This window comes from Callorhinus ursinus, unplaced genomic scaffold (genome assembly GCF_003265705.2).
Source record: "Callorhinus ursinus isolate GAN/ISIS: 27379988/994484 unplaced genomic scaffold, GSC_fseal_2.0 scaffold24, whole genome shotgun sequence".
Lineage (NCBI taxonomy): Eukaryota > Metazoa > Chordata > Mammalia > Carnivora > Otariidae > Callorhinus > Callorhinus ursinus.
Window position 1 is genome coordinate 147,994 of NW_027397086.1, and position 13,895 is coordinate 161,888.

Below are 13,895 nucleotides of genomic sequence, written 5' to 3' on the forward strand. Positions count from 1 at the left end.
TCTCACTCTCTTTGTACCATAGTGCTTATGGCACCCGCCTCTGGTGAAGAACATCACCTGTTGAGCACTTACTATGCGTGGGACTTGAATCCTCACTTCGGGAAGGCTATTATGCCCTTTTCACAGAGGAAGAAACTGAGGCTCAGAGGACTTCAAGACTAGTTAGGTTCACATAGCTAAGAAGTAGGAGGAACGGAATTAAGGCTGCTTATTTTAAAAATGTCTGCTCTGATCAGGGTGGTTTCCCAGAGCTGTCGTGACCACGTTCCCAGTGTTAGCAAGGTGGGATTTTGCAAATATTCTGCAAAGGAAAGAAGGCTGCCCTGGTGCAGCTTTTCCCTCCTTGCCTGGATGAGCTGCCACTCCTCCAAAGCTCCAAGGCGGACCCTTCACCCACGCGGGCCCCAGTGGCTCTTTGGGAAACACGATCGCAGCTCTGTAGCGGGGCAGAGAGAGACCCTAGGGGGGGCAGCCAGGACTGCAAGCGCAGGAACGGCAGGAGGGAAAGCAGGAGGCAGCCCAACCACACCCAGCTTGGCCACCTTGTTTACGCCTCTTGCACGGCCCCGCCCGCCGGGCCGGGCACGTGACCTCCGCCCCGCCCCTCGCTCCCTCGCGTGGCTCCTCCCGCCACGCCGGCCCTTCTTTTCTCCTCCTTCGGAGTCACAAGATCTCTCAGCGGCCCCCCCTTTCGGGATCCTTCCGCCCGTCCCCGCCCCCCTACCTTCCAAACTCTCCTGAGTCCTTTCCCGAACGGCTCGCATCATCAGTAATGAGCAGGAGGGCCTCTTCCGTCCAACCGGGCTGCCGGCCGCCGTCATCTGTCACTGGGGTCGAGAAGGAGGCGAGACCCAACTGGGCACTCTTTTTCGTGGCGGAGGCTGCAGCGACCGTGGACCTTTCACGACGGGGGGAGGTGCTGTACGTCCAAGATGGCGGCGCCCTGTAGGCTGGAGGAACTGTGAGGTAAACAGCTGAGGGGGAGGAGACGGTGGGTGAGTATGGGGGTGTCTCCCCCTCCCTTTCATGGGGGCTTCTCGGGGCAGCCCTGGCACCATGACCCTGGTCTGGGAGGCCCCGAGGGACTGGGGCAAGGGGCTCGCTTGCTGGAGAGGGAACCCCGGGAAGGGGTGTTCGGAGAGCTTACCCCTCCCTCTTATTACGCGCTATCTCTGGCGGGGCCCCGCAGAGCTGGCGAGTCCCTGGGGAGGAGAGGCGGGCCGGACCAGCACTTCGTTCCTCCTCGGCGGCCTAGGGGACGGCTGCACCCCCGGGGCGCGGTGCTGAGGGCAGGGGTGAGGTGGGCCCCTTCGCCAGCCCCTCACTTGGTGGGGTGACAGTTTCCCTCGGGGTGCGGAGGGCAGGAGAGACAGCCTTGGCCGGAGGGGAAGGGCCTGTGGGGGGAGGGCGGCTGGTTCTGGGGCTTCAGGAGAGGGGTCCGCGGTGGGGAGGAGAATGAATGGAGGCTGCCTGTGGGCATCGAGGACTCGCCTGGACTCGGTGTCTCCACTGAAATTGGCAGGACTAGGGTGCCTCACTCCGGGTTTCCTTGTGGGTGTTTAATTGATGGTGAAAGACAGTTACCTTAAAGTCAGCAGAGGTGAACCTTAGAAACAGCAGAGCCGCTCCTAGACGCTCATTCATTCATTTGAGGAACTGGAGGATGAAGAGCCCGCAGTCGGAGAGACCTTTTAGAATTAAAGCTCTTTGTGTTTTCGGTTAAAGAGTTTTGCTTCGTGTGTTTTGGATTTGGGGGTTGGGGAGCTTGGGAGGGGGCGCGGTCCCCCTAATAACAACAGCTCACGTTTATGGAGTACTCGTTATGGAAGTGCTTTGCAGTCATCATCTCCTTTCGTCCTTGCGACAAAGGGAAGAGGCAGCCTCTGTTAATACTTCCATTTCCCTGGTGAAGAAACTGAGGCCCAGAGAGATTAGGGTTACTTGCAAGGTCACACCTCTAGGATTATCTGAGCCAGGGCTGGAATTGGGGTCTAGGACTATGCTATGGGTTCCAAGACTGTGCTCCTGCCATTATTTATACTCACATTCATCTTTTTATACTTTCATTTATCTGTTATTTGACCAAAGCCAGCCTGTCATTCTAATTAAGTGATCAATCAGTTGGCCAGAGTTTGTGCACAAGTGCCTGTGTGTGTGTGTGTGTGTGTGTGTGTTTAATTTTGAAGAGGGGTACATTTGCTTGTATAGACGCATAGCTGTAGGTGCATATGCACTTTAGCCTTGTTTGGGATGGCAGTGTTGTGCTTGTAAATATGTTAGTCTAAATTAGGCTGGCAAGTATTTGATGCTTTTATAAAACTGATGCGTTTACTGCAGAAAGAAGGCTTACTAAAATCCTTGCTGTTTTTTTTTTTTATAGAAAGCATAGAAATAGCACTTCACTTTACATAGAGTAAGCTGTAAAAGTACTAAAATAGAATAATACTCTTCTGAGATACTTTGATTTATAATTTTGGGATCAACTTGGAGTCATCTGAATTCAAACATGCTGGCAAAGTGGAGCTGTAAATTTCAAGAAGCATTATAAAACTGAATCTTCTGGGAGCCCTTGATTTACTGAGCAACCACCTGTGATTCTTAAGTTGAACATTCCTGAGTAAACCTGGAATATGCAAATGTGAAAGCTGATTTAGGGTTGTGCAGGGAAATGTACCTGTAACAGTCATGCATCAAGCAAATGAGGCTCCTCAGAAACACTGAAACATTCTTTGCTATTGCCCTGGGGAGCTGCAGAATCTTCCTCTAAACACCTGGTGTAAACTTAAGGGGTATTTATAGAAGATGTAAAATGAAAATACCCTCTTACTAAAGTTAGTATCTTATCCAAAACACTCTTACATCAGGTGCCTGGAAGGGTAGATGATGTAGGCTTTCTTCACTTCATGCCTTTCCTGGTGTCATGAAGACTTGGTATGTGTCTGAATTCCTAGTTAGATTCTTAGGCGGCTGCCAGCCTTCTCACTTACCTCTGTTAACTTGGAATGTCTCAAATCCTGTGACTCAGTTGTACTCTCTCTTGCTGGGCCAAGAGCAAAGACGCCCCATACTGCTACTGTTGTGGTGCAATCTGATGCCTTTTGTGCATGCTTGGTTCCAGTTGTGAGCTGAAACTGAAGAGTCTTACTAGGACAAATCAAATATATAACTGTTTATGTGGTGTTTACAGAATAATGAAATTGCCGGGAACAAGAGATCTCAAGCCGTAGTGTTCATCAGAACCTCCATGCACAGATGTCTAGCCTCACAGTAGGTGGACCTACATATTTGGTCTTCAGGGACACCCTGGATATATATTTTGGAAGAAGTCATAGGTGATTCTGCTGTACACCAGAAGTTGAAGACCAGTGGCTTCAAGTATCAGTTTGGCTATTTTTCCTTTAATGTATAATTTATAGCAGAGGCATTTCCTAAAATAGTCTCTCAACTCTGGTGTGGGTAGTGGTGGGTGAGTTTTGGGCTCTGACTTGATCTTGCAGCTCTTTTTTCACCATTTGTTAGGGTACAGGGATGCTCTTTTCCGGGTTTCAGAGCCATAGTGGAGTAAAATTAGCTTTTCCTGGAATTAATTGTATACTCTTGGATGCAAATGAGCCAAAGACAGCAACACATCAACCATTTTAAGCTTTCCTAAAAATCAAATAGTTTTTGACTTTTAACAAGCCATTGAAGTTCTCTGAGCTTCAGTTTCGTCATCTGTGAAATAAGAGAGTTGGATTGTGAATTAGAGGATTTCTGATAAATTTCTGGGATTTCAAGTCCTCCTGGGGCTTCAGCTAAACATTCTGACTAAATTGGTTGAATCTAAGTGTTAATGGCTTTATAATAACTAAGCAAATTGGTGACTCTTAGCCTGACCTGTTGAGTGAAGACTTGTTTATCCTTTCCTTTATATCACATGATTTTTTAAAAGGTAATTCCCTCTAAGTTCATTATATTTTAAGTCTCTCTTTGGGAGATTAGTTTTATTTATATTAGTTTTGTTTGTCATGTAAGTAGCTGAAATTAAGCATGAAGGCAAAATGTACTCAATAACATTCAAACCTGTAGCTTTTTGCTTTAAAAAATATGTGTGTATAATTAGCATACATTCACACTTGAGTTTTTTCCCTCACTGCTTAGTATAATTTAGTTTGCATGACAGTACTAAATTTTGCCATTTAAATTGGTCTGAAAGAGGTCTACCATCAGCAATTTGAGATTATTCTTTTCTGATTTACTTTTTAAGCCTATAGTTACAAGAAATTAGTCATTTAAAAAAAATTTTTTTTTTAAGATTTTATTTATTTGACAGAGCACAAGCAGAGGGAGAGAGAGGGAGAAGCAGGCCCCCTGCTGAGCAAGGAGCCCGATGTGTGACTCGATCCCAGGACCCTGGGATCATGACTCGGGCTGAAGGCAGCCACTTAACAGACTGAGCCACCCAGGCGTCCCAAGAAATTAGTCACTTAATATCTAATGTCTGTGTTTTTTTTGGAGGGGGTGAATAAATAAAAAAAGAGTTCCCCCCCAAAAGGGTGAATACCTTTTTTTATATAAAAAAGGTATATGATGTTAAGACCTTGCTAGTTTCTTCTTGTCCCTTGTGCAGTGCTAACTTTTGTTCTGTCCAGGGAAGTAGCAAAAGGTAACAGATGAATGAATTCAGATTGTCATCTAACCGGTAAAATGCCTTAAAAACCTAGCTTTGATACAAAACAAGGCATGGTAGTTACTGGCCTAGAACTCACAGGTCACTTTCTAAAGTAAAGAGACCATGAAGTATTTGAGTAACGAGGGACAATTTTGTCTTTCTGTTGGTGATGGAAGGCCCAGTAGGGAGTGATAACGAAGAACAGATGTAGTGACCCTCATGTCTGCATGCATTTGGTAAGACCTGTGTTACTTTGAATGGTTCACAGAGCACAGTAGCAAACATGGAGTGTATCCATTTTAAATTATGGAATGGTTTTTTTTTTTTTTAAGGTTTTATTTATTTATTTGGCAGAGAGATACAGAGAGAGCACAAGTAGGCAGAGAGGCAGGCAGAGGGAGAGGGAGAAGCAGGCTCCCCGCTGAGCAGGGAGCCCGATGCGGGGCTCGATCCCAGGACCCTGGGACCATGACCTGAGCCGAAGGCAGTCGCTTAACTGACTGAGCCACCCAGGCGCCCCTAAATTATGGAATGGTTTTATCAATGTTTCACATACAAGTTGTTACATGGAGACACTGCTAAGCCTTATGGAGCCAGCAATAATACATTTTGTTTAGTAGCAATACTGTTATAATCAAGTTTATTTTTGGTACTTATGTGCCTGGCACTGTGCTAAGTGTTTGACATGCATGATCCCTGTGAACTCTTCCCACAGCCTTAAGAGACAGGATAGGGAGATGAGGAAACAGGCCTAAGGTCACTTACTCAGCTTCTGAGCTGGGATTTGAACCCTGTTGGTTGACTTCAGAGCCCAAACCTTTCATCTTTCACTTTGATAAACAACATGAACTGCTAATTGTAACTAATTCATAGGTCAGTGGTTCTTAACTTTTGGGGGGGCCTCAGTTCCCCTCTGAAAATCTGTGGAAAGTTTTGGATCAAGTATCCCTTCCTGTTCCATCACTACGAAACAGTTCGTACAGATTCATTCAGGAACTTTATGGACCTAGCTTGCCGCCCAACTGATTATTCTAGATAGATTGCTCCTCTTAAAAATGGATTTGGACTTTATTAAAAACAATTTTTTTTTAAACGGGTAGATAGGAAAGGCCCAAGCCTTTTAAAGATGGACCTGTGTGCTATTTGTGTTATAAGTCATTTTGTTAAAATTTTATATTGAAAGATTCTTTACACTTCCCTGGGAATTCAACCTTAAATGGCACATTTAAAAAAAATCAGAAGTGGAGATCTCAGGTATGGAACTTGCTAAATGCTTGTCAGGCCTGGCATTGGGTCTGTGCTGGTACCTTTAGCACCTGGCAGAATTCCACTGGGTTTTTTCCCAAGGTTTATGCACTATGTATTTTTTTCCCTCTGAACCCCAAAGTATTTATAAAATTATGTATTAAATATATGTTTTTAATGTTTCTTGGCATCATCCTTCTTCTTCCTGGACCAGTGGTTCTCAACCTTTAGTGGGCATCAGAATGACTCAGAAGACCCCACCCCCAGAGGTTCTGATTCAGAGGTGGTTCCAGGCCCAAGGGTCTGCATTTCTAACAAATCCCCAGGTGATGCTGCTGTTGCTGGTGTGAGGACCACATTTGAGAACCACTGTCCTAGACTATCAATCAAACCCTATGCCTTTATTCCCTAGGGTATTTCTATTTTAGTTCTATGAACTTGAAACTTGAAGAAATCTTAACAGTTTGCTCAGGTTTCTTTTAGGGGAAGCTCTGTAGAGTGACTCTTTGAAACATACATGGTATCTGTCTGACCTGTATTTTCTCAGTAAATAATTTTGTTCAGGCTAAAAGAAACATTATTTGTAGAAGAGATACATCTTACTGAAATCCAGCTCTGTCTCTACAGGCAAGTTCGGCAAGATTCACCTTTGAAATAGGGTATAAGCTTCAGCAAGTTGTCCTTCAAGGTCCCTAATGGCAAAAATTCTGAATGGCGAATCTGGAGCTCCCCTGCCCCAGTTCATGTGACCTTGAGAGGGCCTGCGGCTGCGAGACCGTGGAAGTCACCCACGACTACACATTTTGGCAGGTTTTGCCATCAGCTGCTTCACTCTGACATATAAAGTAGTGTTTCCTACCCCCTTCTCCTTCTGTATGTCCGTGGGAAGAGGGAATCGGAGCTAGTATCTTATCCTTTTTGGATGCTTTTGTGCTAACGGTAGCTTTGTTCACTTGATAGAATATTGTCCTAAGAAATCACCTGAGACCGTTACTGAGCCAGAGCTGAACACAATAGTGTCTTAGTGTATGATTATTACTATTATCTTTGTTGTTAACATAATGGTGTAATGGTTCTCTTCTACTTGTACTTCACTTCATACTGAAATTGTCCATCTGTGACTGAACCCGTATCTGAATTGTCTTTGAATTTTTAGATGAAAAACCTGAGTAGAGACAGCAGGTTACGGCAAAGGGTATCTGCCTGCATGTATACGTCATAGACAGGTGTGCATGAAATCATCTCAGGCGATGTGGTTTGCATTTCCGAGGAGTCCTAGGGTAGAAGGCCACACACAGTACTGGCCTTCCAAAAGTCTGAATGTTCAGCTGATATTTTCAGATAAAATACTTTCTAAAGGCATTTTCGGTGCCTGCCACTAGCATTTCATAAAGGGCTAGGAAGCTTTGAGCACTCTCACGGCTTGTAATGCATCTCGCCTGGGGCAGAGAAATGTGAAAACATGTGTATGGGTCCTGCCAATGACGGCTGTCCGTGGCTGTTAAGCTGGAGTTCATGTGTAATCCTAGGTATATAAGCCATCTACCTATCTGCAAACACCTTAAGAATGAAATTAAGGTGAACTATGAAAACAAACTGACCTGTGCTCTTTCTCTTTAATCTCAAAATACTAACAGCACAGAGCCCTCTTCTTCTTCCTCAAACCTACCCTTTATTTGTTTGTTTGTTTGTTTGTTTGTTTATTTATTTATTTATTTTTTCCCAAAAAGACTCCTTGTAGGAAGTGCTATCACAGTGTTGCTTTTAGGTGAGAACACAGCTTTTGGGTCAGATATGAAAGAGGAAAAATCTAGATCCAGGGGGCATGTTTCTTCTTTAATTTGGCTCTTGAAGTTAAGAATGTGGATTGACCCTGTTATGCTCTGACAGGTGCTTCCATCCACACCCCCTTTGGGGTACACATCTTTGAGGGGGGTCTTCTTCATTCCTCACTTCCTTTCAGAAGTTCACAGGTCACATCTCACTTGACTGACCTGAATGATTTTAGCTGGTAGTACTCCATAGGACAGGGTTTAAATATAAATAAATAAGTAAATAAACAATTACAAATATAAATAATGGCAAGTAACCTTTGACAAGCCAGCATTAGATTGATGACAACTTATTACCATTAACCATTTTTTTGGCCTAGCGATAAAGAATTTAAGAAGTCTTAATGTTGAGCATTGGACAAAAAAAATTCCGATTTCCTGGGCCAGTCCCTTTGTCTAGGATAGTGATCTTGGCTGGGCGGCTATGAGAGCTCATCTTATATATATCCCAACTTTACCCTTGCCTTGGATATTCCTTTTCAGGTAAAAGATCCAACTAGGATTAATCATAACAGGAAGTCTATATGTCTCACTGGACTGACAGCTGATGTTAAGGTTGTGAATATTAGAGGCCTCTGTGTTTTAATTCCAGTTCTTTTCTTGATTGACTGTGGCCAGGCAGGCACTCCCCGTCTGAATGATTTGGCTGGCCTTTCTGAGAGGCCAGCCCACCTCCTAGCAGTGGACACACACTTGGAATATGCCACTGAGGACCATTGGTGTTTAATGCCTAGAATGTGCTCCACAAGGAGATATAATTACCCGGTCATCTGGGGCACGAGATTTTAATTGTTAGAGAGTTGCTCCATCCATGAGTTCGACTTTGAGCATCATAGTATAGTGAAGGGCTTGTTGGCAAGCTTTCGCGTGCTAACTCACTAGACAGACGCAGTGTGTGAGGCTCAGCTTCCATACTCTACATCCCACCCTGGAACGACGACCAGAGAAGTTGGTGAAACCTTTGCTGGTTTGCACAGAGTATATTTGCCTCTTGAGTGCCAGGTGCTGCACTAGGCCCGGGGTGTCCACTGGGGGACCAAACAGATGGTCCCTGTCCTTGCGGAACTTACATCTAATGACCAGACGATACCTAAATATAGTTTGAATGGCCCACATTTTAAAGGCGAATTGGAGTGTATTTGTAGAGACTCATATTTAATATGAGATCATTTAGACAGAAAGTCTGGTAAAGAGGGGAAGAAGGTAGAGAAATGATAGCTGTCCACAAATATTTTATGCTTGTCCTGTGGAAGGGTCACATTAAGGTCACACTGTTTTGAAGGCAAGATTCAGTTTCATATGTTTATTTAAGAACTATTGTAACGGCTTCCATATTGTCAGCAAGTACCAGACACTGTGATAGTTGCTAGAGCTCTGGTACTGACTGAGCTACTATCTCTCCTTGTGTGTAGCTTCTGTTCTAGTGAGGGAGACGTGTTCAGTAACTAATTACGCTTATTTAATTGGGTTGTGGTAAGTGACACAAAGAAATAGAGGCTGCTAAGCAAATATAACAGGGGACCTGACCTAGTCTCGGGCACGGGAGTGGAGAGAAGTGAAAGCTTCTCTGATGGGGCAAATTTTTTTTTTTTAAAGGATTTTATCTGTTCATTTGAGACACAGAGATACAGAGAGAGAGAAGAGAAAGCATGAGCAGGGAGAGAGGCAGAGGGAGAGGGAGAAGTAGGCTCCCCACTGAGCCAGGAGCCCGATGCGGGGCTCGATCCCAGGACCCCGGGATCATGACCTGAGCCGAAGGCAGACGCTCAACCATCTGAGCCACCCAGGCGCCCCCAATTTTTTTTTTTTTAAGATTGATTTATTTGAGAGAGAGTGAGAGAGTGCTAGTGCCTGCCCATGCGTAAGTGGGAAGAGGAGAAGAGGGAGAGAGAATCTCAAGCAGACTCCTTGCTGAGCGTGGAGCCTGACGTGGGGCTCAATCTCATGACCCTGAGATCACTACCTGAGCTGAAACCAAGAGTCGGTTGCTCAACCAGCTGAGCCACCCAGGCGTGATGGGGCAAATGTTTAAGCTGAGATTTTAGGGGTGAATGCTTAGCTTAGGAGTGGGGAGGCGAGAGGGGCAGGGCTGTAGGGAGGGAGGGGGAATATGGGGGGTTGGTGACCAGTTGTAGGCCCACTAAGTGCTTTGCACCCGGCACCGTTCCTGCTGTCGGGGCTTGTGTCCCAGGGCTTCTTGAGTGATGACTGTGCCCCGGGCTGCGCCAGGGCTCCAGGATGCATCGTCTCATGTAACCCCACACAGCCTTCTGAGGTAGAGGCCGCTATTCTTCTCACTTTCCAGATGAACTAATAAGGTCAGACGTTAGGCACCTGAAAGAAACTGCCAGAAGTGGCCCAGCTAATATGTGGTAGAGCTGGGATTGTACCTCAGGACTCTAGGACTCGAGAGCCCATCCTGCCCATTTGTTTATAGCTTCAGTAAACAGACAGCTAACAAAAGGCAGAGATTACAAGTTCAGCACAATATAAAGAATTTTCCAGCAACCAGCTGTTCAGAAATGTAGACAGGGAGAGGCACGTGCACCCACTGTTGTAAGTGTTCATTCCTGTGGAAACTAGCTGGCCACCTGTCAGGGCTGGGGCAGGAAGGAGGTCGAACCAGGTGAACCCTAAACTCCCTCTGGGTGCATCTGGGATTTCACTTCATTGTAAGATTATTGTATACATTATATGTGTTTTTTCCCTTCAGTGACCATGAAAGACACCAGGTTGACAGCACTGGAAACCGAAGTACCGATTGTCCCCAGAACAGGTAAGGTATAAACTCAGTCCAGTTGGGGGGGTGGGGGGGAAGACAGAAGGGAATCGTTCACCTGTACAGTTGTGTAGGTGTGTATGTGTTTGTTTGCAGTCAGGATTTAACAGTTCTTGTTTTAGCTACTTACTAGGAACTGGTCCTTCTGTGACATGAAGTTAATTTTGTCAAATTACCCATGATTTATTAATTGCTTATTCAGTGCCAGACACTATTAAGTGCTTTCTTTATACGTGTTACTCATTTTCTTTTTCACAGCCACACTTTTGATGTAGCCCCATTTTACAGATGAGGAATGGGGCTCTGAGATATTAGCTGAATTTCCTAAGGTTGTATAGCTGCACCTGGTGGACCTGTGACTCAGATCAGTTCTGTTCAGCAGCGAGGTTTGGTTTTTGCCACTAAATGAAATCGAAGACTTTGTGTTGGAGCGAGTCATTTGACTAGTGCAGAGGCTCTTAACCCTGGTTATGGAAATCCACTTGGATCTGTAAAAAAAAACCAAATGTGCTCTCTTGGCCCCACCCCTTAACCTGTTTTGGAGTGGGGCCTGGGCTTCAGGAGTTTATAAAGGTAATTCTAATGTACATCCTGGGCTGAGAACCCCTGAGCTAGGGAATTAACATTTATATCTTAACTTGGCTTTATTTATTCATTGTCTTAATTAGTGTTTTGGGGTGAACTATATGCTGTGACAATTTCTAGGAATTGGAGGATTCTCAAGGTCCCAGAATATATCCTTCATAAATATTGAGGCTTTGGCACTTTTGTGGATATGAACTTGGTCTTAGTGACGTGACTTATCACTGAGCTGTAATTTTGAGTTTACTGTAAGAGTGCCCAACGCAGCAGCGTCGTGTGTCTGTGGGAAGGTGTGGGGAACATAGGGAAGCTGTTTGGTTTGCTCTCTGTGTGTGTTTAGCTCATGGGGTTCATGTAATGGCTTACTGGTTGCCAGTTACTATACTCTGTCACCGCCTGCCTCACCTTACCTCATAGGAATTGTGAAATAAAGTAGGGATTTTTACCTTCAAGATGGATGTCTGGTCACAGAAACTTCGTACAGCCTGTAAATTATTTAACAGGAAGGCAGAAGCAGCATTCTCTCACAAGTAGGGGGAGCTGAGTGTGACTTTTCATTTTCAACATTTTTATGTGTACTTCACACTGTCCCTTCTTTAGAAGTCCGCAGAATGTGAATTTGAATCCAGTGTCAAGTGGTCGTGTTCGTATCATTGAGGCCCAAGCTGAATAACACACATTGCGAATTTCAAATTTTATTCCACATTTTTCAGTATTGCAGTTGTATGACATTTTAGTAGCTAGGTTTGTAAAGTTTGGAGTTTTAATGTAGAAAAATGACTTTGTTAGGACTAGCAGCCAGATTGCTCCTGTGGTCATCGTGTCACATGTGTAATGCTGAATAGATGCTCGTCTCCGGCTGCCTTAGGCAGTCCCATCACTAACCTTTATGGACAAGGTGAAATGTAATTTTAGGGAAGTTTCTGGGTGATTGTTTCCTAGAAGGAACCTGTATCTGGGATTCATAGGTTGGGCAAGCCTCACAGATCCTTTGTCTTTAGCTACTAATAATTGCTGGTGACCTGTAGCCATCATTTTGACAAGCTTTTTGTTTACATTTTTAACCTTCATAGACACAAAACTACAAGACGTTGTCTTTCTAAAGTATTTTTGTAAGGTCTGTTTTGAAATTTGATTAGTGACTGTAAAATGTGTTAGGGGACTTCAGTTTTTCACTAACATTGTTTTCTTTATACTCTTTATATTCTTTATATTTGACTCGAAGATGATTTATCATGGATGTTGGTTGACTGTGATTTTGGACTTTTTCATGTCATAAAATTGAGGTGACAGGTTGACATTTTATTTTTTATTCTTCACGAGATGTGAAGTATTCCCAAATATGACTTTTTCTTGAAAGACTACTAATTAAGACTGTAAGTTAAATGCAGTTTTTTTTTTAAGATTTTATTTATTTGACAGAGAGAGAGCAGAAGAGCATAAGCAGGGGAGAGAGGGAGAGGGAGAGGGAGAAGCAGGCTCTCCGCTGAGCAGGAAGCCTGATGTGGGACCTGATCCCAGGACCCTGGGATCATGACCTGAGCTGAAGGCAGTCGCTTAACCAACTGAGCCATCCAGGCACCCCTTAAATGCAGTTTTAAAAGGTTATTTTTGTTTGTAATAAATGTTACAAGACAATTCTATAAAATTTAGAATTAAAATATGATTTAATTTCTATTTAGCCATCTGTTATTAAAATTTTTATAAACATTTGGCTCAAAGAGTAATTACTCTTATTTGTAAAGTTATCTATCTAATCTACTTTTAATATTCATATTGTTGATTAACTTATTTAGCTATTTGAAAGTTCTTGATTGTTTTTGAACATAAAAGTCACATTGATCAACTAAAGAGCTTTTATTTTTCTAATTAGTATACATTTGTATTTAAACTGACAAGAGTTTCAACTTATAAAACATAAAACTTGGATGTTACAGCTAGAGTGTCTTACCTTTATTCAAAAGTGAATATTCAGATTTTTAACAAATTCTAAACGCATGCCTTGTCCACATTACAGACATCATGTAGGTTACGTATCATGGTAATGACACATAGTTGATCACACACACTGAGGGGTGCTAGAAATGCTGCTGAAGTAGGCAGCTGACAGTTTTAAGTTTCAAACATTCTAAAGACCAAAGCCAGATGTTGGCCAAATATGGAGACTAAAGTCAAACTTGGGTGAATCCCTATTTTCCATGCATGTTGAGATCATACTAAGTATTCTGTTCGATTGAATCTGATGACCAGTTTTAAAGTTTCAACTTGGTTTATTCAAAGGTGGTAACTAACAATCCCCCTATTGCTTTCCATTGGGTGGTCAGGAGAGACCTCTTAGAGATGGTGACATTTTGAGCAGAGACCTCACTGACAGTCAGCCATGCCAGGATCTGGGAGAGAGCATTCCAGGGAGAGAGGCAGCAGCAAGGGCAGAGGCCTTGAGCAGGAACCAGTTTACCTGGCTTTTGGGAGACGGGGACTAGATCTGAGAAATGATGAGGCAGAGTGGCGTGAAAGGAAGCGGACGGAGGCTGGGGGATTCACACCTGGCCAAAGCACGTGGAGCCTTTAGGCCACTCATGGGGTTCGGCTCTTATTGCCTCCGTGGGAAGCCATTGCATGATTCTAAACAGGAGAGGGATGGATTCGGATTTCCATATTTCAGAGTCTGTGGTGTTTTGGTGGCAAATGCATCACAGGGGAACAGGATGGGAGGTGATGGGGCTTGGACTGGGCCCAAGACAAAGGGGATATAGCAAAACCGGGGGGGTTTGCTGACGGAGGGGGGGTAAGAGCTGTGGGGAAG

General features: G+C 44.1%; 1 protein-coding gene across 6 annotated transcripts in view; it reads left to right on the plus strand.

Annotated features, from left to right (window-relative positions):
• The first annotated feature begins 593 nt into the window (after positions 1–593).
• TSC1 (TSC complex subunit 1) overlaps positions 594–13,895 on the plus strand; it is a 50,002-nt gene continuing 36,700 nt past the window's right edge. For 2 of the 6 annotated variants that reach the window (XM_073905560.1, XM_073905555.1), the window contains exons 1-2: positions 595–995; positions 10,442–10,504. The gene's annotated coding sequence lies outside the window, so the exon portion shown is untranslated. Of the gene's footprint in view, positions 996–1,184; positions 1,296–3,178; positions 3,268–10,441; positions 10,505–13,895 lie in introns of those variants that run through there. The other 4 variants (XM_073905559.1, XM_073905556.1, XM_073905557.1 and 1 more) reach the window with 4 other exon arrangements.